General features: G+C 39.7%; 1 long non-coding RNA gene across 3 annotated transcripts in view; it reads right to left on the reverse strand.

Moving 5' to 3' along the window:
* The window catches only part of LOC130608667 (uncharacterized), a 50179-nt gene that overhangs the window by 17994 nt on the left and 4217 nt on the right, over positions 1-27968 (reverse strand). Inside the window, exons 3-6 of one of the 3 annotated variants that reach the window (XR_008974607.1) lie at positions 24954-25111; positions 24046-24124; positions 22311-22447; positions 20186-20271 (exon numbers count right to left, since the gene is read on the reverse strand). This is a non-coding gene — a long non-coding RNA (uncharacterized LOC130608667). Of the gene's footprint in view, positions 1-20185; positions 20272-22310; positions 22448-23605; positions 24125-24953; positions 25112-27968 lie in introns of those variants that run through there. The other 2 variants (XR_008974606.1, XR_008974605.1) reach the window with 2 other exon arrangements.

A 27968-nucleotide genomic window follows, 5' to 3' on the forward strand; every position in this document is an offset into this window, starting at 1 on the left:
AAAGTTCCCACCATGGCTCTTTCCCTGGCATTTGCCCCACATCAGAGCTGGCCTGGAGCACCAGCGGGCAAGCCTCAGGGAAGAGCCAGGGGAAGCAGTTGTAGAAAAAGTGTGAAGAAGAAAAAACTGTTTGGTTTGCCATGAGAGGAAGCACAAGCAAGACAGAAAACAATTTATCTAATCATGCTTCGAATTTTCATTATGGAAAGCAAGGGCAACATGGAGAGCACTGCAAAAATCCATCACAGACCAAAATCACCCAAACTCCAGCCTCGTCCTTTAGTTTTGCCTTTTCTGCAATCATAGAGGGGCTGGAAATTTTGGTGGGAGAGGGCCCTCATCTGCACTGTACTGATTTGCAAAGGCAGTCATCCAAAAATAATATTCTGGGTCGAGTTCCTGGAGAGGGACATTGAGGTTTTGTGGCAGGGAAAAGCTGGCAACCGTGACCCTGATCTGTAAAACTCTTCCTTCACCCCTTACACATTTATTGGCTTGTTTTCACACCTTGCCCACTTTGAAGGATTATATACAGAAACATGATGCTGTCTGGAGCTTCAGAGTTTTCAAAGCTTGAAGCAATTCCTTGCCTCCCCAAACATCCAAAAAAGGTCGTATCTGCCTTGATTTCCTTCCTAAATTTTTCCTTTTTGTTTTAGAAAGAAGTGTGCCACTTATGCCTATTCTAACATATCCCTCTTTACTCAACAAAAATGCCATATCTAAAGCTTTAACTGCCATATGTCCTATATAGACATATGAAGCATATTTCTTTTTTATTCATATTTTATTGGAAGCCTTACAAAGCATACAGAACAGATGCCAGTACATCAAATTCATCATGCCGAGCCTTGATTATACAGACCCCGAAGCCCCAACACTGCCATACAATCCTTCCTTTCAGGAAATAAAAGCCAAAGACCAGTTTTCCCACAGGACCACTTGCGGGTATAAGCTGAAGCCCTTATTATCGGAGGTTCCTTGGATACGATTTAAAGCTTGAAAGTCCCTCGTATAGCTGTTCACTCATCATAAGGTACTTCTCAAAGTCTAGGCATGCTGCTAAAAGTAGGAACACCCGTCCAAAACCATGGAAGCACTCAGCCAAGTATCTGCTTCCAACATAGTAGCAGCAGCCTTCTCTTTTTCTCTGAGTGAGAGTGCAGCAGACGAGGAGAGAGATAAGCGTACAGAGAATGCAACATTCCAAATGCCACCTACCAGAAGTTGCTACTATGTGCAAAGAAACTTCATGCTACTTTCAATGAAATTTGGTTCAGGGTTGTCACCTGAACCAAATCTACTTTGCAAAGAAGAGATAAAGTAGTTCCTGAGGGCTTGATGTGCTATGCCATGACAAAACAATTAAAAATAAATGAATAGAGCAGAGTCTCACTGGTCTAACATTTCCTCCTATAGTTTGTGGTGCAAATCAAAGCAGGCATGACATCCTCCGAAATTTTAGCTTTATTTACATGTGTTTGGGCTGACCATGTTTACTCACTCGGGGTTTCACTCCACCACTTGTTAATGCATTTGGCATGCTCTCATGTAAATACATCAAGGATTTCAAAGGAAGGTCATTCTCTATTCCGCCCTCCATGCAGAGGGAACACGCCAGAACTAGGCTGAGGATGTGGAATGAGATCACTCGAGATCAGAGTCACCATGGGTGGGTAACGATGAGGTTACCCCTATGGTGTGTGTAGATGCATTCCAACCCCTTATTACAGTTATGATATATTCACAGGAACACAGCAAACCAATCTTTGAAACTGTTCCTTGATTTCAAGTCTACTTGCTGCTCTATGGAAGCCACTCTTGCAGTGATTTTTCTGCTGATGTAAATGGCAGCATTAGGGGAAGTGGTGGTGGTGGAGTAGGAATGGAGGAATACAGAAAAGACAAAGCAAGGAAAGGAGGGCAGAGGAAAATGATAGAAAACTAGGGCTCCACCATGCATTTGAAAATGTAACTTCAGAACAATTCTAAATCCCTGTTTATAAATCACTATTAGGAGTCAATTGTGTGTGTGGATCCCAATACTTCACATGCATAGCCAGGTCAGGTGAGACTCTCATCAGCTTCACTTCCCTCAGAATCAAACCCTGTCAAGCCTTGTGCTACCTTTTTTGCTATTTAGAGCTTTTTGGTCAAACAAGAGCTTCTTGAAACTCAGCCAAGCACTGGAGCTTGCAAAAATTTCAGTTTCTTGACCAAAAAAGGATTCGGTGTTACACAAGTGAGGAGGAGGAGATGCCTCTATCAACCATAAAGTACCTGCACCAATTTACTTCCTCTGTGAGTCCAGGCAATTGCACTGGTCTTGCTGAGGCAATACTCTGCAACGCATAAACATCAGTTCTGTTCCCATCTGACGTGTATTTTTTTATATTTATTCTGTGCTGTTGTGGGAACAAAGTCTACATTGGTTTTTAGGTTTATTTTTTAAAATTTATGGTAAAGAGTTGTGAATTTATTTTGCTTAGAATAGAGCTTTCTTTCTTTTAAATACATCTGGCTAGTTGGCATAAAATATAACTATAGCTGCCTGAATCCCTAGAGTTTAAAGACATATTTCTGGTCATAGGGGATTTAGCTCAAAATTTATTTCAGGATTATGCTTTCAATGATTAAGGAAAAATAAAATCCATGCAACACTTACTATTTTCTATTTAAAATCTGGAAACTGCTTTGAAAAACCCAGCCAGCAAAAATAAAAATGTTTTTAATTGTTAAAGATTATTGTTAATCTTTCACATCTTAATAATGAAGTTATCTTTATAGAAACTGCACAGATCTGTGAAATGCCTGTTTGCATAAAATAGAAGGATTTGTTGAAGTCACACTTCAGATGTGGAGGGTTTAAGTTTTATTTATTTTATTTCTTTTGAAGACTGTACCACATCGACACTTCAGATGAGATTTCTGAAAGCACTTAACATTGCATCTAATTCTAACCCAGTTCAATCCCAGCGGTGAATTAAATGGAAGCAGTATTAGGTCATTCTGAAAACCCCAAATTAATCCCTACTGTTACCTCATTTAGGTCATGATAGCTCCTTTTCGCCTGGTAACAAACTAACACTTGTAAGGATACAGATTTTCGTGACTCAAGAAGAATGCAAAAAACAGAATTTTAACATCTGGGTTGATAAAAGCCCAGAAATACTGGGCTTTTACCCAGGTTTTGGTGTAAGAGACCAGCAGGAGGAGAGATGCCTAGGGCTATAGCTTATGTGATAGGCTATAAGCTGATGTATAAAGGCATAACTCCACCAAGACCAGCATCGGGTTTTTTTCAGTGAAGCTATGGCAGCTGAGCTTATTATGCATAGCTTAGAGCAAACCACTCAATAAATTGCACAGAGCTAATGTTATTCAAGAGCAACTGGTATATTTTGCCATGCTGATGATCCTAAGGAGACACTCCTACAGAGGTCAGTTCAAAGCCTGCCATTGACTTTCAGTGGTTCAAAGAAAGCAGGTTTTCCATGCTATAACAAACTTCAAAGCTGCCCTGTCCCACTGTCCCCATCCCTGTTCCTTCTCTGTTTATAGTCACCTCCATAGTCAACCCCAAAACCCCAGCCATACGATCCCCAGTATAATCATCATCATCTATGAGCACTTCAACAAGTTAAATCTAACATGACAACAAAAAGTGGATGGTCAAAAAGTCTTTTGTCTTACAGAACTAAACACCAATAGATCAATATAATAGATCAGTATTAGATCAATACAAGTTTACAAGCGGGTAAGCAAAACCACAAGTATAAAAACCATCCTTTTTCCAGATTTCCAGCATAACACCATTTCCCCTCCACTGCATTCAGCTCCAAATATTATCTGCCAGTCACCTTTCACCTAGCTCCCACTAGAGCTGACCACAACAAAACTAACATGTCTTGTGACCTTATTGCCATGTGCCAATTCAGCTGAATTTAATCTTTATATGAAAATACATAGCTCAGATTAGGGGCACATTTAATAGTTCTTAGAAAGTCAAAGAGCAGTGATGAGAAGGATACAGCACTTCCAGCAACAAGCAAAAATAGGAGAAGCTCAGAGAAATACATCACAGCAATCAACAGTTTGAGACTTGACAAAACCATATTTAAATGGTAGACAGAAGAAGCCACGGTGGCACATTCAGCTGTTTGCATCCCTTTTGGAACTGGCATTCTATAAGTTTGTTGTTTGGTTGTTATTTTTTTTCATCTTCAGCTAAGGCTTGATTGAAAGTCATCTTCAAGAAGCCCATTCACACACCCACAGCTTCATAGCCCAGTAGTTGTGTTTGAGAAGCACAAGTGGTTTTGTGCAGGGTTTGTGGATATATCCACTGGGGGAGGAAAAATTATTTTTAGACATATCCTGATGCATCATGGTGTTTATGTAGAAAATTTAAAAACAGTTGGTCAGAGAAAATTTGACTTTTACCATGTTAGCACATGAGTGAGAGCTGACTCACATTTTTATTATCTGAGTGGGTCTCGTCTACTGGAACCATCATTTCCAGTAGTCATATCTTGTACTTCTCACATCATCAGTTCTTCCTCTGCAAGTCTTCCCACACATATTTCAACTTTCAAGGATAAAGAATAAGGGAAGTGGGAACACCCTACTCATTCCAGTATGCAAAATAAACCACTACTCTGGGATTAAGATCGGAACAGTAGTTTCAGGATATAGATACTAGTCAGTTAACATCTCACATCTGCTTTGCGCAAAGGTGATGTGGAAGACCAAAGAGAAGCCAGAGAAAGCAAAGGCTGTCATATTTTTAACAGAGAAAACTTTGCTAAACTATTGCAAAGAAAGTAAATTATGAAGAATCTTTAAGAGAAAAAAATTCTTTTCACTGAGATATTTTCATATGAACATTAATATACCTTAGAGTTTTGCTGCATGAGACAAGTACTCACAAAATCATAAACCTGGATGACATCTGAAGACATCACATAATGTACACTACCATCCTAGGACAGAACCAGACCCGCATTTTTCAGTTCTTCAAAACTTTTATCTAGCCCCTCTCATTTTCAGTGATGGAAATTACACAAATATCCCAGGCATTCCTGCCCCAGTGATTCATTATTCTTACTAGTAATTTTTTTTTCCTAATGTCGATTTAAACCCAGTCCTTCTTGTCCTAACCACCACCGGTTTGAGGGCCAAGGATTTTCTTCTAATATTGTGTCTTACTTTTATGGAAACAAAATTTTGAATAAGAGGAAACAGTATTTTTTTCCAGAAGAAAATGCAGTACTTGAGATTTCAAAACATGAGTTATTTTTTGCTTTGTTTTAATGCGAATCTTCTCTTGCTGGTTTTGTCAAAAGCATTATAAAAAAAAGCTCTTTATGGTGCCTCAGAAATCCAGTCCCGATCTGGTTATGCAATAAATCAGAAAAGACAGACTACTCTCATGGGGCAATGGGGTTGATTTCGAGTCCAGACTGGTTTCAGAACAGTTAAGCTTTTAGATTCTTATCTGAACCGAGCCATTTGAAGCTAGGCCTTCACTTGCTAGTAGTTTACTTTTTCACCTCCAGAGACTTCAGTTTAATTCCTGGTTTAGGTCACAGTGAAAATGAGTTTGGTGGTTTTCATCCTAGTGGACTTCTGTCAACATTGAAAAACCACCATACAGTCCTGCACAACTGGAAATTTTTGCTTTAAAGAAAGCCTGGACTGGAATGCCAGAGGTTGCTGCAAGATGAGACAGAATTGCAATGCTACAGCTATATAGAGAATTTTGAACAGCACCTGACACTGAAGTCCAGTGACAAGCAATAGAGATTAACTGCTTGCTTGACAGGGATATTTTTGTTTGTCCAAACTCATAAATTTCTGAATCAGTATCTTCACATATTTGCCCAAAAATTTCATAACGAGCAATGACAACAGAGAAACTGATCCCAGACACTGCACTTTAAATTAAATGGTTGGCAATAATGTTAAAGAAATAATTTGTTGTACAAAACTATTTCTATATGAAGGTATATTCAACAGTTTGATACTGTTGACCTCAAAAGAAATACCGAAAATAAGAAAAGACAGATAAAGTGGTGTGTTTTAGATCAGAATATAGATTTACATTTACCATACTAAAAAGAAAATACAAAAATGCCTGAAATAAAATGAAAAAATACAAATAATAATCTTTGTCTTCCACTTCCGTTGCCCTTTTTTCCTTCAATCACAAAAATACAAATTTGTTCTCAACTGCCCTGTAAACACAGACACAAATGAAGTAGAAACATTCTCATGCATAGACAGTGCTAAGCATGAGTTTCTTGTTTCAGGTGTTCCAAAGATGGAGATGACAACAGTGGAAGAGTGAGCTTTCCCATAACCCAAGGGACTTAAACGATTTTCCACCAACTTTCCAAAAATGTTCACATATGGTTTCAAGGCTAGAGCTGAAAAGATTTTTTTTTTTCCCCCATATGTGAATTAGGAGGAAACTGAATGGGAATGAACAGTTTTGCACTGTGGGAGTTGATGTCACTTCAGATACAGGCAGAATGCTGTGAATTCAATCATTTGTGGTGCTGGAGTTTGCAGTACAATTCATCACTTGCTGCAGGTTATGTTCCAAAATCTCCACTTTTACTAAATAAAACCAGAACAATCACTTTTCTTCCCCCCCTCTCCCTCCCCCCCCCTTCTTCAACCACAGTTGCAATAGAAGGCTTGTGTTTTGCAAGACCACATAAATGAATATAAAATTTGTTTTCCTGAGTTTGTGGTCTGCCTTAAGCAAGACTGAAGTCATGTGAAACGTCACATGCATCTCAGCAGAACATCTGCAGTGAAGAAGAAGGAAGACAACAAAGGGACCCAAATCATCTTAAAAAGTGGTCCCCCCCCTCCAGTGAGCAAATAAAATTTAATAAATAAAAAGAAGCAACACACATGAGAACTATGGCACTGATTTTATAATTAATTCTCAAATGCAAATTGAAAAGACCTATTTCTCTGATGCTATCACAGCTTTATCCATAGGGAGATTTCTGAAGAGTTCAAGGTACTTGACAGCTTGATGATAGCTTTCTCATTCAGTGAAATCTATTGCATAATACAGTAACCTAAAGAACATAGTCCTACAATAGTTTTCATCTACTCATTTGATTTTGTAATATTAGTATTTACAGCCTACAGTAAAATGTCAGTTGTGGAGCTGCATCAAAATCCAGCTCTCCAGCCTCTTATAAAGTGGACAATATTTTTGGTAGTGGAAAAGAAAGGATTTATTCAAAGGCAAAATCACAGGAAAATATAATAGAAACAAAAGACCTGACAGAAAAGGGAAACCATTCAAAAGCTATAAGCTTTTCCAGGAAAAATGCCCCACAGGGTTTTCAATCTACTGCTCCTAGAACTGGAGGGAAGATAAGTAATAATGGGAAAACAGCTTCTCCAGAGAGTTAGAAAATAAAAGGGTGCAAACAAATTAGAAACAAAGAAATACCCTCAAAGCATCTGCACTGATAAAGGACACAGAAAAAGCACACCTAACTTCTTCAGGTGAGAGAACAGTCAGAAGGAGAACTGATCGACAGCTAGCCTATGAATCTGTACAGGAATAGGGAAATTTCAAGAACTGGAAAATATGAATAAAATGTAACAAAGTCACTAATGGATTACAGTATAATCATTTAATAATATAATTCAGAGTAAGACCAAAGTTGCTTCCAGCCTTTCCCATCCATCACTATATGTTGTCATCCTCATGAGGCTCAGGTATCAGGATCATACACTTTTCAGAGAACAGTCTAACAAATGATGCACGTGATTACCTTAGAGGAGGAGAAAATCTAAACATGTGTGAGGACTGAAGAGTACTTGGAAAAATGGCATTTAGATGAGAGTTGGTAGTGTTGATTCACATAAGAAATCTCAAGCCCTAGCACCTTCAAGAGATGCCCTACACAGATGTCCCTAGAGCTTTTTGAGAGGCCAATTTGGTTTTCAGTCTACAAAATCAGTTAGTCTGATCTGATGAATGAAGAACTGGATTACTTGATGGTTACCCATAATTGTTTGTATTTTAGGATTAGATCAGTTTAGAAGGGGAAAATATAAGAGTATAAATGATTTTTTATTAAGTCACAGATGTACTTAGCAGTATGGTTTATGGTACTGAATTTTGTTGACATCCAACTATGTATCAGGTAAAACAGTTTCCATTCTCAGCAACAAGATTAATGAATTTATGGAAATAGTGAAATAAAAGTTAACATAAATGTAATGAAAGTTAAAAACTCTACATTATTCTATTTTAAAATGGGAACACAAGAAAGCAGAGCATGGTAAACAAGTAAAATGTCCTTAGAATGAAAGGCCCTTAAAAGCCTCTTTACTGCAAGAGCAAAGGTTCTACATAGCTTAAGTTTCATGTTTGCTGATGTCCACCTCAGAAACACCAGGGATCAGCTTGATGAGTTTAAAGCAGCTGATCACAGTCCCATTAGCTGTACATAAAGTGTGTGCACAATGTAAGAGTCTGAATCTAAGCAGGCTTTACGATGTAATGCCTTTGAGGGGAGAACTGTCCCCACTAGCAAGATCTTGCTCCTCAGTTCATAATGCTGTTTAAAACATTGAATTTTGGATGAAAACTAATCAGAAGCCTTGATTCTTTTGGAACATTATATTTCTCACAGTGATTTCTTTTTTTTTTTTCTGGAAGAATATAAATTACCAGATGGAATTTCTGCACTACATTCCAATTCAGACAATGACAGCTTGATGAAGACCTACATGCACATTCGGTTTGCTATATCTTTGTTATGGCCAATGTCTTGCTGTGCTGTCATTTTCAACTCAGAAGTAGATGCATTTCAGTAACTAAAATGTTCTTAATTGTGTTCAGGATCTTCAACAATCTGTAGCACTTAGGTCTTAGACTTGTAATTGAATCATCATGGTAAACTTACTTCTGTTTGGATCCCATTAAAGTTAATCTTACTAGAGTTGCCTGCTTCCAAATACAGTACAAATGTACATCCAGTGCAATGATCAGATAGTAAGTTAAAAAACTTAAGTAAGTACTTTCTCACAGAACACATATTAAATTGAAGATCTCACTGATACAGGAGACTTTGGGAGTCAGACAGAAAAAAATAAAAGACTTCAGATAAATCCATGGACAATACATCTGTTAGCAGCTATTACAAACAGTATTTCAGACTGAACCTCTGGCTGAGAAAGTACCTGTGCCCCTGACAGCTGGAACCTGGGAATTGGTGTGGGAAAACAGAGCGCTACAACTGGCACCCATTAATGGCCATGCGGGTGACAAAATACTGGGCCAGGAAGACATTTGGTGGGACTCAGCACAGCAGTCATTATGGCTAGCAGGAGAACTGAAAAAAGTCAGAGAGCACTGCATATACAGGAAGGACAACCAATACAAGACTTTGTTGTTAATCTAAAGTAACAACGACCAGTTGGACATCTGTGCCAATGTGCTGACAATGTGTACTCCCAGCCCTGAAAGCGAAATATATCCCAGGGCACCATCAAAAGGAGTGTGACCAGCAGGTCAAGGGACGTGATTCTCTCCTCTACTCCACCTTCATGATACCCCACCTGCAGTACTGCGTTCATTTTTGGGGCCCCCAAAAAAGAGGGACATGGACCTGCTTGAGTGAGTCCAGAGGAGGACACAAAAATTCTCAAAGGGCTGGAGCACCCCTCCTATGAAGAAAGGCTGAAAAAGTTTGGGTTGTTCAGCCTGGAGAAGAGAAAGCTCCAGAGAGATCTTCCAGTAGTTTCCAGTGCACAAAGGGAGACTATAAGAAAGATGGGAGAAAACTTTTTAGCAGAGTCTGTTGTGACAGGACAAGGGGTAATGGTTTTAGTCTAGATATAAGGAAGAAATCTTTTACAGTGCAGTTGGTGAAACGCTGGCACAGGTTGCCCAGAGAGGCGGTAGATGCCCCATCCCTGGAAACATTCAAGGTCAAGCTGGATGGGGCTCTGAGAAACCTGATCTAGTTGAACATGTCCCTGCTCATTGCAGGCAGGCTGGACCAGATGGCATTTAAAGGTCCCTTTCAACCCAAACTATTCTATGATTAAAAAAAAAAAAAAAAAATCCTCAAAGAAGCAGCAAGAGGAAAGGAAAATACGCAATTTGAAGGGGAAGAAAAAAAAAGTTCACAGACATGTGCTTTTTCCTCCTGTCCTGTTTAGGGGAGCAAATAATGGTATGGAAACAGACAGTCGCATAAAACTGCAACCTGTCTCCATCCCTAGTCATTATGGAAGTCCTAATCTTTAAGCTTTAAGCCTCCAGACTGTAGTTACTACCTGAGGAAGAGTTGTGACACTGTATGTGACAAACCTTGTCTTCTAGCCAGGATAGGTTACGGCTACTTACAATTAGTCCCACCATTACTGGCTGCACGCTAAGAAGAAAGAGGATCGCAACTACCTGGATTTCCTAAGCAATTCCCTCTTCTACTGCTCAGAACGATGGGAGGTGATTTCACAGAATGTGGGACATACAGAGAGAAACCTCAGTGATGTCAATTAGTTTAGTTTCAGAAAGAATGCCCTAGAGTAGAGGTTCAGTCATGTTGTGTTCCAAGGTGCATTAAGATATGCCAGTGTGTCTCTCAATAATTACGTTAGAGGAGGACATGCCATGTCTGCAGCGCTGGAAAAATCACACACAGAATCATAGAATTAGCTAGACTGGAAAAGCCTTTTAAGTCCACCTGCTCCCCCAGCACTGCCAAGTCCACCACCAAACCATACCACTAAGGGCCTTGTCTACATGAGTTTTGAACAGTTCCAGGTGTACTGATTCCACCACTTCCATTACAGATGACAGTTACACTCCAATCACAAGAGCAATAAATGTTATTTATCCCACAACATACTGCAGAGGCGAGAGAAGTCCGGATCTGCACATAAAATCACTCAAACACACTATCCTGCTTCTTTAAAACAGCTTTTCTTCTAAATCTACTCCCTCAGCCAATTCTTAATTTCTTAATTTCTTTTCCAGAGTCAATGGCACAAATCTATAAAATGTACCTCCACATAAACTATTTCAGTGCAGACTGGACCTTAATGTGTCAAATTAGACATGCAATTAAGATTTTGTAGGCTTCACTTCCAATGATAAGAATGGCTGAATGAGCAGGATGGGGAGGAATTGGAGCATTATGATACTTGGGTTTGTCTTTCTGCAATTACAGGGATGAATTTAGATGAAACCATTCTGCTCTCTGTGGCTTTAATGAAGACCACTTGCCTTGCCTAATCAAAAAAACAAAAAAGTATATATTTGAGAACCAAAAATATCTTGGTCTACGCACATAGGCAGAAGTTTCTAAGTGGGCAAACTTCCTTGTTGCACAGCCCCAGTGCACCTGTGCAACAGCTGGATTTAATCTATTGAGGACTGTGTTTTAGAAGCCCTTACCAGATTTTAGGCTGGAAACTGAACAGTGCCTCACCCAGCCATGTTACAGTCCACAAACTACTTTTAACGTTTCAGTGAGGGTACAACAATTGTATTCTGTCAGTTAAAGAGATCCAGGGAGGATTTGTATGTTGCTGGGGGTTTAAAGAGGAGAAAACAAAACAAGGCAAATTCAGCTGATGAGAAAACTAATTAACCATTTGGTTTGGTGCGGTGAACAGAATGTTAAACTTATCGACAAATGCCATTGACATTTGTGCTTGATTCATTACAGAACAGCTATGTGCAAACAAGATTGTGATCAATGCAGCTAAGTTAATAATATTCACAGCTTCATAAGAGGGGTACTTCCTCCATATCTTTCAACAGTTACATACCTTCACAGTCTGCATCAACAAAACACAGATTTAGACATAAAGATCAAATACCCTGCCCAAGGGCTGAGCACAAATTACTATCAGCCAAATGACAGCACAGTAAATAAGTGAGGCTCTGAAGCCTACAGGCTTTCCCAGCATTGATTTAGGAAATCTATTTTTGGACACTTTGTTTTCTTTTTTTCCAACTCCCCCTCCAATCATGGGCAAAATTTTGATACCACGGACCTAAGTGGAGACAGGTTTTTAACCATTAGCCTTACCATACAAATTCATCTGTTAAACAGATGGTATGAGGTCAGGACATGATCTCATACCTTTTTAGGCACAATATCAAACCCACGTGATCACACCCAAAGCATCTAAGGCAAAGGAGCTGGATGTGACAAGACCACCGGAGCACCACTGCTTCATCATGAAGATGAGCTGAGCTGTTTTCTAACCTTGCAGAAGGCTGTTTTTTTTCCAAAAAGACTGAAAATGTTGTCTTGCCTTCCCTGTAAGCTCTAAGACTCTATTCCTAAGGCTCAGTTTTGGACACATTCCTTGATACACTCCCCCTGCTTCTCCCTTCTGTTTTTGAAGCTACTCTACTAGCACTGAAGATCACCAAACTGAAGTGAAACACATTGTAATAAAATTAAACAAAATTGCTACTGGAAAAACAAACTCTTCTTAACACTGTGGTTAAATGATCAATTCATGGACATCTGGAAAAGTTATTACACAAACTGCAAATCTAACCTAGAGACCCTTCCTAGCCATCCAGGTGCTAACGTTGCTGTATGCTCTGAGGGAGCAACTTAATATTACTTGGCAATGTTCTGCTTTATATAATTGGTGGGGGATATTTTTTCTTGACTTTCCCTTTCCATCAGCTACAGATTGACATCCTATCTCACTCTGTGGCTCAACAGATATCTGATACGAAATGAAGCTGCTCCTCAAGAGAGGCTGATGAAAGCTTATCTCACAAGCCCTGACATCCATCTAGGGGTGGGACCCTGGACTGTGTTCCCTGTTTTGGGGTGTAATTATGTGTGACCTAAAGAGCCATCGCAAACACAGAAATTAAGACTCCTCCTGAGTTTGGCGATCAAGACCTAGCTCTGGGAGAAGCTCTGCTTTAGATCAAACAGGTCATTCAAGGCTCAATGAAGTGGGAACACTTGCTTTTCATTTTAATGAACGAGAGGGAGGGAAACTAGCTGCAGTTGACCTGAAGCAAGTATTTTTTTCTGAAAGTTTTGCTGAACTGGAAAATCAACTTTTCACAAAGCCCTTAATCAACACAGGCTTTCATGTTAAATTCAGATGGATAAAACCCCCTATTGTATATGCTTTTTTTTTTCCCCTTAGCAATACTATTATTTTCTTCCTTTGTTCCACTTTTTCCCTGGAATTAGCTTTGCTTACACTAAATTAAATGTTTGAGCTTAGACACTGAGAGGGGCAAGGTGGGTCTCCTAATCCCTTAGTGCAAGTCAATCTACGGAAATTAGGAAACTTTCTCATTTTAAAGATTTATCAATGAGTTTCAGTTAATCAACCATACAAGAAGGATCTCAGCCTGCATATAATTTAATGCTAAAAGGAAAAGCAGCTGACTAGAAACTCACATTTGAAAATATGTGAAAACCCCCAATCCTCTGCCCGAGTAAAACAGTAGATCTTCAACTTGGCAAAACTGTGGGGTGAGAAGATGAAGTCTAATTCCTGCAGTGTGAGATTTTGTGTACATCAATTACATCTGGAAACACACAACTTGTTGTATTATTTTGAGGCTGAAGGTTTCACCACAATAGAATGTAAGAGGGTCTTTCTCTTGGTGACAAGCCCTTTCACATGTCCTTGCCCTGAAGAGAAAGGAATGCCAACACATTGAGTCACTTCTGCATCTCCCATCACCATATTTTTCTTTCCCATGCTCATCTTGGCCAGCTGTTACATTGTCCCAGCTCATCTTTATTTGAACAGCTTGATGGTATTCCGGAGCAGCAAGGCAGCCCACCAGGCAATTCCCATCCTCATACACTGCTTTTGCTGATTTTGGCAATATTTCATCACACAGATTTACAGGGAGAGACAAACAGCTGACTGATAGACAGATAATTGGTGGATGATAGAGCTCTGCAAGTAAATTCAGATTCTATTCTTTATTTGTTTGTGTTTTAGTTCTTGTCAAGGGCTTTGATGCAAAAAATCAGCACGTTTTCTAACATGACTTCCTTAACAACAAGTTCTGCAGAAATTCCTTTTGCAGAAATTCCCAGGAAGCAATTTTAACACAGCTTTATGCAAATCTCACTTTTAAATGGCAGCTCTTATTCTTCTACTCATCTATGCTTTCACGGAACAACTAGAGATTTTGACGGACAGTTGCTTGGGTGCTCACCATATTTCAGCATACATGTGACTCCTATATTACAGTGCTACTTGTTGCTCTAATATTTACCTTAACAATACCCCTGAATAGTTAAGAAGTGTTATTAATTTCCTATCTGTAAACCAGGAAATTAGTCTCAGAGATATTAAGGAACAGACGGAGATATTAAGGAACAGATCCTTGCCTCCTTCCCTGCCAACCCCATGATAAAAGGCAAAGTCCAAAATCTAATGTAACTGAGGTGAAATTTGGACTGTAAAAACCTGAGCACATCTTTCACAGACGCACTGACTAGGCAAAAAATATGTGTCAGTACAAAAAAATAAACATATAAGTACCTAAAGTTTTTCCACTATGCTTACACAGGACTGCAAGCTTCTCATCAAAAGAGTCTTTATTCTTAGCTCATTGAAAAGCTTCCTTGGGAATTACATACTAGGAGGAGGCCTTAGGCCTAAATTCCCTTCAGGAATCTGAGCATGCCCAAAACACACTTCCTCTCTTGAGTTCAATACCAAACACAACAGGCTTTGTTTTTAGCATCTAAAGAAAGCATTCACATTTGGTAAACCCTGCAAAATGAAACCATAAATAAGTTAGCAGCTTTGAAGCACCTGAACAAAGCTTTAGATTAAATCCATTCTCAAAACAGATGGCGACAGAGATGATTTCTAAATGGGCAGAATTCAGAGTAAATAACAGCATAAAGCACACAGAGAACAGTATCAAAGGTGTATGCAGAGTGGAACGGTGGTGACCTTCCTACAGAACATTGCCAATACACAAGGGCACATCTACATATCTCTCAGCTCACAACTATTTTGGAGGGAAACTCCCAGTGAATTTTGCAATAGAAAGCGTTAAAATAACAGCTCTACCTTCTGCACACACACCACAAATAGTAAGCACTCACTTGACATGCTTCAGGTTCCACCTATATCATTAGCCATTAAGAAGCTTGCATGGTCAGTATTGCCCTTGTCAAGTACAAGATAAATCCACAGCAAGAGCTTGATTTCAAGCTCATATTGCAAAGGAGGTAATTATAAACAAGAAAAAGGAGAACTACAGCATTGAAAGACAAGCTGAAGTGCATTCACAGTGTTGGAGGCCCAACTGCTACTGCAGCTTTATATTTAGCTCTATACACCCAACTCACTGCAGTTTATTCAAAACTTTGCAAAGTGAGTTCACAGAGGATGGACAAATGTTCAAACCTTGGTCCAATAGCATATTACAGGAGAGTAGAAAACAAAGAGGGAGGAACAGATTGTATAGTCAACTTTTCTTCTTTTGGGAAAGTCTGCCAGTAAAAACACACCCCACTGCTGCAACTACTATCAATGACTGCATGTTTGGAGAAGGCAATGTAAATGGACAGATTTTAAATCAGTGAAGCTATGCTGAGGTTCAGACTGTTCTCAAAGGCTTTACTTTACCTCTCTGAAGTCTTACCCCCCACAACACTGCCTTTTATAGCCCCTTGTAGAAAACCTCAAGCATACTGCCTTCTACTGTGAAATGCAATGCAATTGGGTCCTGACACCGAGAAACAACTGCATTGCGTCTTCTATTGCTTTACTCCAGGGGTATGCTAGTCACAATTACTGCTTTACAATAGTCCACCTTTCAATTTCAGGAATAGCTTTCAGCTCTGATAATCTGGGAAACCACAAAATCTGAAAAAGTCTATGAGAATTTCATACCCAGATACTGTTAACTCTCATCTAAAACTCCAGTGGGTTAACACAATAGATTGACTCATGCAGACAGACATTTACTCCAGCCTTATTTAAATCATCTTAACTGAGCTAAAATTATTTTTAAATGCGAATGTCTATTACATCTTCCATAGTTTAATCTGAATGGGAGACAACAGTGCCATTTGGGCAGAATAAATGTGATGGGGCAACAACTGCTTTGAGCCACAGCTTCACGCTCGGAGGAAGTCCTGTCCCACAGAAGAATAAAAAGCTCTCAGACAGCACAAGGCTGTGTTATCCAGATAATGGAGGCACTGTAGGGACGGAGCCATATAATACTGGTTCTCTGGCCACACAAAGGTGTGACAGCATGTGTTACTGACCCAATGCACTCACCACCATGCTGTTCATTCCCAAAACAGGAGACCTGACTCTTGTAGAGAATTACTGCCAGTCTGAAAATTACATGCATCCACTCAGGCAATTGCATTCAATATTCAGAAAACATTAACTGGCATTAAGAAAAGCAGATCACTTTGGGCAAGTCCTCCCTCTTGCCAGAAGTGACAGATTTCCTTCTCTCAGCTGCAAGCCTTGCTCTCAGCACTCCAGCCACTCATCACGCCGATTCATTTGCAATGGATGTAACTCGTATGGGCAACCACTAGCCCATATCATCATGCTTCCTACGCAGCTGCTCATAACTGTAGGCCTCTCAACAGCACCGAGCCTTCAATCAAAACAAATTGTTTGTTTCTTTCTGACCACAAGAAGAAGTCTGGTTTCATCGTTTGCTTTGGCTATATTGCCTGAGTAAAAACACACTATAATGCTAGGAACTCCACTCAGCCCTCTTCAGATCTAAAGCCATACGGTTGCAGTTTACAGTTCTGACTGACAATGCGAAATAATTCACAACTGCTTTTGAGGCTGTAGCACTCACCAAGGAAAACTTCTTTTTACACTTTATTACACTGAAGTCCTACATGACTGTGAAGGTGAAGATACTTGCTGAGGGGTTTTGGAAGATGGCATGAGAAAGGGTTTTCAAGGATGATATAGTGCACAGCATAGGGATACTCAAGCTAGTATGGGAATGGTAAGCCACCAGCCAGCACAGTGTGGGGCTCCTCAGGCAGCAGTCCACTCGGTCCCCAGCACCCAAGCCTCCTTGGCTCTTCCTAGGCTGCACTGGGAAAATTATTTGCTTTCACTCCTCTTACAGCAGCTTGGGAACAGATATATATATATTTCAAATAACCTTTGGAAACCTTATTTTCTGACATGTTCCTCCTGGCTGCTGGAAAAGCTACTCTGAATCCTCCTCGTTCTTTATGTTCTGCTTGTTAATGTTGCTGCCTTTGCCCTCCACAGAGCCCAGCTCCCTGGCACATCTTCTTATTGTAAAACAGAAACTTGTGATAAGCCTCAACACAGGTTCAATCCCAGAGCTAATGGAGACAGACAAAAATTATACTGAACTGGGACAAATCTGTAAATTTAAACACCCGTCTTTTGTATCATCTAATGGTATGTCAGAAGATCGTCACAGTCTGAAAGAGAGTAACACAATGTGGTTTCCTGAGACCGGGAGGGACTGGAGCCAGTGACCCAGGAGGTACCATCCCTTCCCATGCTCTTCTTTTCTTTCCATGCTCCCTTCTTGCTGCCACACATCTAAATTTAGGCTGTGAACTAATTTTAACTGTAAGAGGCATGGGGTTCACTCTTTTGAGTGTCTGACACACTGTAGGAGCAGGGTAACTAAAACACAAATGCTTATGTAAATTCATCTTTGATTTTGTAATCAATTTAGTTCACTAATTTGTTGCAGGGATTGGCTGAAGTAACATGCCAGAATTTTTACTGCCTCTCTGCCATAAAACTGACAAGCGTAGGTTTTCTGGTTTTGTTTTTACTTCCTTTCAAGTGTAATAACTTCCCTTTTCATAAAATGCCAACATATTCTTTTAAAACTGTCAGGCTGCCATCAACCTGGTCATGATCCAGTGCCAGGCCATAGCCAGACAAGATGAGTTACAAGGTAATCTTTTCCCTGCCAAACAATACAAAGATATTGGCACCTTTCTCACGGCTGCAAATCAGCTCAAAGGGCTACAGAAATCAGAAACCCAAGAATCACTTCTTCCTCTTTACAGTGTTTGCCTTGCAAGGAAAGTGGCATTCTGCAAGGAGCCTAATATTTTCATTAATAGCACGCTGGTTTCTTCCCTTTCTCCAAGCCTTTTCCTCCACAAAAGTCCTGGATATGATTTTAATGAGACTGAGGATACACACCCCCCCCCCCCCCCCCCCCAAGTTACACACTGGATTCCTGAAGACTGGTTTCAAGGAAATGTTACTCCCAGATGAAATACAAAGCAGCTGCACAACTTTGGCAGGGAAGACTGCACAGATGCCACCAAAAAGTGAATCACTGTCTCAGCCTAACTGGAAGTGCATCAATATTCCTATTCAGGAAGGTCATGTAGCAGTGGAGACCATCCCTGACATCATATAGAAAAAGCAGTTCAAAAGGCCACAGAACTGGAATATGGACCCCATTTTTTCCATATGACTGACATGAAAAGTGAGGGTTTGCGAAGTCCACCAGCTGGTAAATTAATGCATCAGCATAGTAAGAATTTTTAGACAGAACCTTAAAGCAGTTGTACTTTCATGAAGTGATTTTGAAACGGCACTTAGGTTCTTTGCTGCTACAGTCCCTCCAAATTCTTGTTGCTTTTAAGTGATTTATGTGGGTGGTACAGAACTTCCACCTGCTACCACCATCCCTCACCTTGGATTTCAGCCTCTTAACTTTATGGTTTGGAAAGGGCATCAAAAATCGTGATGAAAACAAGTGTCTCCCACCAGTACTTTCTATGCCTCTTATCCTAGTAAATGCATAACCAGTATCTTTGCACATGCAGAGAACGGGTAGGGATTGCAAGAAGATCCAGTTAGTGCTGCTGGCAAAATTTTCTTTCTTTTTCTTTTAACAACTTCAATTGCATGACCATAAAGTATACGGTTAGCCCAGCAGCATTAGTGCATCAATCCTTTCCCATACCAATTCACTGAGCAGCATGGTACTATGGGTGCCAAGCTGAGAAAAGCTAGCCTGGGCTCTGACTGAAGTCAAGATGGTTTTAATTTGGCCTGCATAGCACCACCAGGAACAGAGATTCATGGAGCCAAACTTCTGCCCTCAACCCAGTGTGGACAACTCCCTGTTTCTAATAAGGTAGAAAAAGGGTAAATTAAAGGCAGGATTTGCAGTCACAGTAGCAAAATAGTTAACAATGCCAAGACCTATTCCAAAACAGAGACAGCTGCACACTCTGGCAATGCTTGCAGCAATAAAAGCAGTAAATAGTAATTTCTGTCCCAAGAGCACGCATATAGGGATATGTTATCAGGTATTTGCTGATAATGGTGTGTTATGGAGCGATAATGGTATGTTATGAAACAATAATGGTATGGAGGAAAGGTGAAATTTTTTCATAATGACTTTTCAAAGTAGATATGTCCTCAGGAAGGCACTGGGTTAGCTAATGTAACATATTTATAGATATTACTGATAATTACTTGTCATTAGAACAAATATGCATGTTTATCCACACACAGTACTTGTAGAAATGCCCACACAACAAGTATAGCAGCCACACACATACTTTTTGAAATCTTGGACTACCATTAGTCAGGTTTCCGCTCAAAATAAATGATTTATCAATAGACAGTAGCCATTCAATAAGGGATTTGGCCAACATATTACCTCCGGGAAACTTGAATGAGAATTTATGGCAGTAGGTTACAGCTCCCTGGACTGGTAAGGGTACATAACTCTAGTATTCATAATTCTAGTGTTTGCGTCCCTTAATCCAACACAAGGTATCATTAGAAATGTAATGTTTACACTCACATTAGAAATCACAAACCCTGAAGCACACATTATTAGAGAGATGGTAGCTGAATATCGAACACATTAATTTTAAGGCATGAAGTTTGAGACAAGCACGCAGAGGATGATAGTAAAACTTTCGCAATAATACAGCTCAATTGTTCTGGAAGCATGAAAAGAATGATTAAAGAAAATAAAAAAGAGAAAGGTGACACAGCTCACTGAAAGCATGAAGTGATTTGGGAGTTTGTCTAGTTCTGCTTAGGAAGCCAAACGAACAGCTCACCAAGGGAAAACGATATCCAGTGAGGAAAGGAAATCAGATGAATACACAATTTACACACTGTCTAGATAAGAGATATTTACCTTCAGATAACTTTAAATTCAACTACTGAAATCAAGTATTTCCGGTCTCCAAAACTCTTGTGACTTAGACCAACATCTTAATAGCTCTAATCCGTGTAGTTGGAGATGAAAAAAGAAAAGAAAAAAAAAGAGAAAATCAAACAGAGCTTGAGGTACGTTACACTCCAACTTGATCTGTTACTGGATACAGAGCAAGATAAGGTATATTCAATAAGGAAGTCCTCAGGCAATCTTCTGCTTATAGAGTACTGCAAACAAAGTAGCCCTCTTTAGCTTGCTCAGTATATTTCATATGAAATGTTTAACTAGAAAATGGTATTATATTAAAAATAAATCTCCAAGGAGAGTTGCACTTCAGCTGCACTCCAAAGCTCAGCGCAAAACATTAGGCATGCAAGTTATGATGATGGAGAAACCAAATTTCCACTCTTAAATTTATATAGCATAATTAGTGACAAATCTACACAGAAAAATATTTTTAAAATACTTTAGTGGTTAAGCAGCACCTTCCTTTCTGATGAACTAATGCTATTCTTTACATCAAATCTAACCTCACTCAGTAGTTGCTTTTGATATCAAAGTGGAGCCTGGTGCCATGAAAAAATATTAAAACTGGTGTAAAATTGAATTTTACATGCTCTTTAAGGCATCTTAAAAAAGTTGTAAAGGTTGTCTTGATATTATTGGAACCCAGCTTCTTTGCTTATGCATGAAAAGCCCTTTCAGGTTTCTTTCATAGCATCATAGACTCATTTAGGTTGGAAAAGACCCTCATATCATTGAGTCCAACCACTTGCTCAGTCTTCCTGTTCTTTCTCTTGTTTCCTGGAAAGCAACAACATACTAGCATAATACTTGCCAGTGAACCACGTAAATCCAATGAAAATGTATGCACTGGATCTCGGTGGGTCAAGACTCAGCACCAGAATCATTCTCCTCTTTATCTCTGTGCTAGTCTCCATGAAATAGCCTTTTACAATCCCAAAGAAGTCAGGAGGACAAGCACTAACAACCCCATTTTACACATTGTGACCACAGCTCCAAGGATTTTTGACAAAAGCATGTGGAAGAATGTAGGGCATAGGTAAACGGGAAAGTCCTCTGAGTATGTGCTATCAGTAAGCTTGCCATCTCTTCATCTGGGTGGAACCTCATGTAAAGGGGCCACTGCTTTTGTGCTAAAGCTGTAAACTAACTTGAAAGACTAACCTTACGAAAGACTAACTTAACTCCTCTCTTAAGGAAAGGACTCATTCTTCTTAGGAAGTACCATATGCTGTTGGATGTATGGAGAGTGAGAATTAATTGTGGACAATGATATAGGTGCTGCACTCATCTATAATGTAACAGGAACATTTTGAAGGAAAATAAATACAGATGAGTCCTCTGACGTATGAATAGTAGCAGAAGGGAAGCTTGATATGTTCAGCATATGGCAATACATAGTTTTTAAGTCTTCACTAACATAGCTCATGAAATGTCACCAACATACCTTGAAAACAGTGGTATTTTTTAATTATCTTTATTTGTTTTGACATTTCAGCCTTTACTATTTATATATTCTTTAGCATTAATGTTGAACCAATCTGGCTTTATTTTAGCAGGCAACACTTTATTAACACTCTAGAACTTCAAGTTTCCTCAAAAATGCCTTCAAAATGCAATTTGAATGACAGCCAGCCATAAAAGCTACCTCAAACTGAAAAGGATTAAAAAACGGAATGGACTTTGGAATGAAGAATGTCTAAGTTCAGTTACCTAGTCTTATGAAAATATAGCAAACACGAAGAGTAGATGATGTGCCACAGGGAAAAGTCTTACACAGGCTGATTGCCTAATCAACATTTCTTTCATGGATGCATTCTCAGTCATAGCATACTGGTGAGTAAAGAAGTGCCAGTGCTTTGAGTTACATTCACATGCCAACGCAAACTTGAGCTGCATTTAACATATTTGCCTCAAAGAAGAAACATTCCCATAGTAACCTCATAGTTTACCTCAATCCCTCCACCCTAGGCACCCTACAGCTGGGAGGGGATCACTTTCCGCAACATAAAATGGGAGTGAGAAAAGCCTAAATATTTGAAATATTTAGCTATATTTAACTTTGTAAAAAGTAGTTTACCTTGAACATGCATCCTGTTTCCCCTCCATGCTCTATCAGCATAGCGGAGCTCTCAGCAACACGGTGGTGACTCTCTCCACTTCAACTCCAAGGGTAGCTGTAAACCTTCACAGCCATGTTTTGCCCTGGGTCATTTGCTTCAAAGAGAAAAGTGAAAAAGAAAAGTGGAAAAGCAAAAGAGGGTACAGAATTAGCACTATCCTTTTCACTCCTGTGGCTGACCAGGAGTGAGGATTAGCTTCCTTTCAGAAATCCTCCAGCCTTTAGCCTTTAAGGCCCAAAGAGAAATAATAGAATTTTGGTTGTTCCTCTTCCTGGGGGTTTAAAACGTCACCAGATTTTAGGGACTGAACCAACAGGGGAGGGAAAGTGTTCTCACAACTAACTGCCTTCCTAACATTCTTTCCCAGCATTCATGGGACAGAAAAAAAGCCACAATAAAGTGCCTACCCTGCCACACCTGGTAATTACTAATTACACAGTTAATCACACTGGAAAGGCCACACAGCCTAACTGAAGTAGAAACTACGGCAGAAATATCTTTTTTCTTTTTTTTTTTTTCTTTTTACTGTTGCTCTTCTACTGCTTTGTGTGTGTGGGCAATCAGAAGCTGTCATTTTCAGGCTGCGTGGATGGCAAAAGCTAGAACTGACATATTTAACTTGGGAGGAGGAAAGGTGAGATTTATGGTGAATGGCAGGAGCCAGTTAAAAACTAAACACCTGTCATCTTAAATAGAAGGAAACCTGCTATCTACCGAAACTCTACTGAGCAGAGTCCAACCCCACCTACAGAGAGCTTGAATTACAGGATATTTGTTATAACAAACAGAAGAATGCTAGGGAACCCAAGACAGGAGTCAGGCTGGGCAGTGTTGCAGCTGTCTCCCCAAGGCGACAACCTTTCCCCCAGTGCAAAGGGCAGCCCCGCCACGGAAGAAATTGTCATTTGCATAGTCAACCTCCTTTTTGTTCCTCGGCCTCAAGGCTAGAAGAAAGGTAGTCGTCCGGCTGTTTGTGGCTATGATCCCATGGGAAGTACTGCCCCTTCCTCCTATAGGGAATGGAAAATAAAATGTTTTACATGAACTACAGCAATTCTTCAAAAATCATCAGGCAAGGGAAAGGGTAGGCCTATCAGTGATCATTTGGAGAATGCTTCCCACCGGCCAGCCCAAAGGTCCTTACCAGAAGAAGCTGGGGAACTCAGGACCTCACATGTACTGGTCTAATACATCAAGAAGCAGGACTGCCATGGGAGAACAGGCCACACGCTCCTTGGAATTCAGTGTATCTGGCTGGCTGATGAGAAAGTATGGCCTTAGTTCTCTTATAAACCAGAAATAAGACTAATGGCATCAGAAGAATTGCAGCAGGGCAGAGGTGGTAAGAAAAGGGAACATGCTCTCTGATTATTTGACATAAGGTGGGTGAGAAAACAGATCCCATCTTAGGAAACTACTATATAGGAGCTAGCTAGGTTAAATATAAGAGCTTGCTAGGTTAGGTCAAACAACAGGCTATCTCAATATCTTGTCTCAGACGGAATGCAGCAGCAGATGCTACAGTAGGTGCATGAGAAACAGCAAGAATAAAACAATCCTCCTTGAGATACTGCTTCTCAGCTTCCAGCAAACCCAAGTATTACAGGGGGGATATAGAAGAAAAACCAACAAATCATATTCCTGCTGATGTGCTTCCTGGGCCTGTGCAAATCACCATCCTTGCGTTGCTACCTTGGCTTGCCCTTCTTTCCCCAGTGTTTTCTCCTGCTCTTTAGACTGATGGCTGCTTCACAGTACATATGAATGGCACCTAATAAAAAAACCCTTTACCTTGGATGACTCTCAACAAGGTCTACAGGAAAAACTGTACGTTAAATCCCACCCTCATCTAGAAAAGTCAAATGAAAATGGAACAACTTACGTTCTGCTTCTGCTTGCAAAACTAGAGGGATGACAGATAAAGCCCCTCACTATGTAACCTCTCGCTACTTTTTCTGCTGCCAGAAAAACAAAGGAATGGAAAACAAATATTTTTTTGCAACTTTTCTCCTTTCCATACAATGTTAATAGTATAGATGAAATTCAGAAAGTAAGCTGAAATACAGAAGATGCAACGTAACAGCTACTACTCCTGCATTCTTAGGAACTGAACAATCTTAACATTCATTACAGAACTAAGATAGCACCCAGGATTGAGAGGCCAATCACTGCCTTCCATATACAAACTGAATATGCTATAATTATTTCCATCTTCTTACTTAGAAATAAAAATTTTGTTTGAAAGCAGAGCTGGTCATAGGAAGCAATGGCAAGCATAAGCCACAGACTTAGCATAACCTACTTGTTTCCCAGTGTATCAAAAGTGTATGCATGCAGCTGAAAGGTTTGAACAGCTATAACTGAAGGGAAAATTTGGCCTGGTCTGTAAAATCAGGCTAAAATAATAGTCAGATCCATACTCAGTACAGCTTCCCCTCCCTCCCTTTTTTTTTAAGCATCATATCCACTAGTTCCCTAGCTTAAATCTCTTGCTGAAAACTTACTTTAAAATCTGATACTAAACAGCCCAGCCATAGTCCTGATACAAAATACAGTACTACAGATGACACACTGGGAAAAATAAAACAAAATTAACATACCAATGTTTGTGGCTGGACCACTATACCATTACTGGCATTTTGCTTATGTAGTGATTCCATTGGTGTTTTGCATTACATGGCAAAACCATAGGTTCCCCTTCTAAGAAAAGACTTGCTTAATGTGCCAAATGGTACATCTGGAGAGAAGTACTGCCAGCCTGCAATGATAAAAAAAAAAAAAAAAAAAAAAAAAAAAAATTAATCTGATGCCTGCTGGCTACATTTCTAAAGGAGGGCACTCCTCATAATATTTCTACTGAGAAACATATTTTGGTAATGTATTGTCTAAAGCTTTCAGGCCAGGAAGTGTCTTTAATCCATTATTCTATGGCTTTTTATTTTTTTGGCAAATCCTGTAGCTGCAGGGGAGATGACTGCAGGTTTGGTGAGATAACATGTATTATTAGTGCTTTGCTTTATCTTGTTCATTAAAATATTCTGTTGCCTTCCACTGTCAGAGACACCATCAGGCATAGAATTCATTTGATCTTTGACTGAGTAATGTAAAATGAAGCCCTTTGCCTTATAGTGTAGATTTAGTGTCATATGGTATTTAAGGCTTAACACATACATCAGAGAAAACAAGTAGAAAGGACCTAGTAGATCAGACCTGGTCCATTAGAACACGTTTTTCTGAAATGTATTAAATTGCTACCATATAAAGTCTAGTCAGCCCTTCCAAGCAGTGACTTCTGCCACTTGTTCAAATCAAGCTGTTACTGGCAATGGGATTCCTGCAGGGGGAACACCTCTGTGCCCCTTGTCTATTGTTACAGGGCTCTGGACAGCTAAAAGGATCTGACTATACAACTCCAAGCAGAGACCTGAGTTGCAGCAGACGTCCACATGAAGTTTTTGATTTAAGTAGCTTCAAACCATGTCTCCTTTTTAAGTGTTTTCTTCCTGACATTTTCACAGAAAGAAAAAAAAAAATCCCAAGCATTTTAGACTCTGGAGATTCAAGTTTGCACAGAATGATACAAGCAGAGGTCAGATCTGCAAGGATTTCGTCCCAGTGATGTAAAATATAACTGCTATTAGGAGAAGTAACATAATAGATGTCATGGATGATGCTACTGCGGCACGGTACACAATTAATTCATCGTAGACTCAAGACACCACCAAACACATCTGCCCCAGCACACAAGGCAGGGATACAAAGATGCCTTGGAGCAAGGCTTTGCATTGCTAAAGCTGTGCCAAACCATCTGAGAGCAAAACTGTACAAATCTGCAGCCGTTTCAGAAGCTGAAGGAGTGCTCTGGTTTTGAGGTTTGTAACAGGCCCTGCATTAGAAAAGGCCATCCAAAGAATACGGGTGATTTTTTTCCATGAAAGGTGAATGATTTTCCAACCGAATACCTCCCTGATCCACTGATTCTAGGCATGCTTTCTGGAGTTTTTCGAAAGAGACCTACATTATAGATCTCAGAACAAGTGTTCCCAAAACACTGCTCTAGAGTTGTTCATAACCAGTCTGAAATTGTCTGTGGACCATATTAAATACTCAGTGGGGAAAAAAAGTGATGCCTTTTTCTAAAGAGTATTTCATATCAAAAAATTGCACGGGGAAAGTCGAGATAGCTAAGACAGGGTACTTAGTACAGCACTATGAATGCTTCAGGGATGACACATCACTGCATGTGACAATGTAGACACAACACAGGTAAAATACTTGAAATTCTGTAAAAAGGCTATGGGTCATTATTACTGACTCACACTGCAAGGTTAGGGCTGGGAGGGGTAGGAGAGAAAGATGTGCCTTTCAGGGTTACATCTCTTGGAAGTTGTCTTTATGCTGTGAAACTTATCAGTTAGAACAAAGACAATGATAAGAGTTGGCTTGGTCAAACTGCTGGTTTTGAATGGCACATGTATGGCCACACTTTGCCTGCTTCCCTGCTAGTTTAGGTGCATGTAACTGTGCTACAGACATCCCTTCAGCTCTGCTGGGTAGCTGTACTACTTCAGCCTTCAATTAGGTAATCACCACTTCCCATAGTATTAATGAATACTGAAAAATAGAATGAAACCCACATTGACCTTTCAAAAAGTCCCTGTCATAATCTTCCTTACGCAGACAAACTGCCAGCTGTCACAGGAAGCTTCCGTGTTTCATAATGTAAATAGTATAAATTGCTTTGATGTTTATCAGTGCTTCCTTAATCTGGAAGCACCTCCTCACAAACTGACTGTGCACATTAAAAGACCGACCTGAAGTCTGCAAATAAGTCAAGTCTGGCAAACTCATCTGTCCTCGAAATATACTGATGTTTTTCATCTCACACAGCAGTCCCTTTATTTTCCCAAAGATCAGAATTTTTACATTCCAGGAGGTAGTTTTCAGGATCGTTCTTTAGTTCCTTCCTGAAGAAACATGTTTAAAAATTGATCTTATCTAAGTTATTTCCCTTCTCTGACACAGAACATTAATGGAAATTTGAACAAAGAATTCAGAGCAGCATGCCTGTTGACAAGTGGATAAGGAGTGTCTACATTTAGACACAAGCTACTGAAATTTTCAAACAGCTTGGGGACATTAATCTCTACAGAGCCTGATGTTATTTGTTTACTTTCAGTGTCCAGACCTGTGCTTCATTTTATTGAATAATCAGCTCTGAAGTCTTCCCCGTGGCACATAATGTGCATCTCTTATTTTAGTGTCAGACAACAGATCTACAAGGATCAAGGATCATAGCATGTATCATGAATTCTCGCTGAACTTCTTTTTCTGTAGTGAAAACATTATTTTTCCTCCAAAAACCTGTAATTGCAAAAGAACAAAGCTCATAGTGAAAATAGATGTGGCATGGATTTATCCAATGATAAAGTAAAAGTTCCTTAATATTTAACTTTCATAATAACACCTAAATTAGGTACATGCTTTCAGAGACACAAACTGTTCCAAGCCTTGCTGTTTCACAGATGGTGGATGCAGAGACTAAGTGATTGACTGAAAGTAACACAGCGAGTCTGTGGCAAAGTCAAAAACTGATCCAAGAACTCCTGATTCCT

The sequence above is a fragment of the Pezoporus wallicus genome, unplaced genomic scaffold (genome assembly GCF_028554395.1).
Source record: "Pezoporus wallicus isolate ANWC-B61680 ecotype Strahan unplaced genomic scaffold, APGP_CSIRO_Pwel_v1 scaffold_3294, whole genome shotgun sequence".
In the NCBI taxonomy this organism is placed as follows: domain Eukaryota; kingdom Metazoa; phylum Chordata; class Aves; order Psittaciformes; family Psittacidae; genus Pezoporus; species Pezoporus wallicus.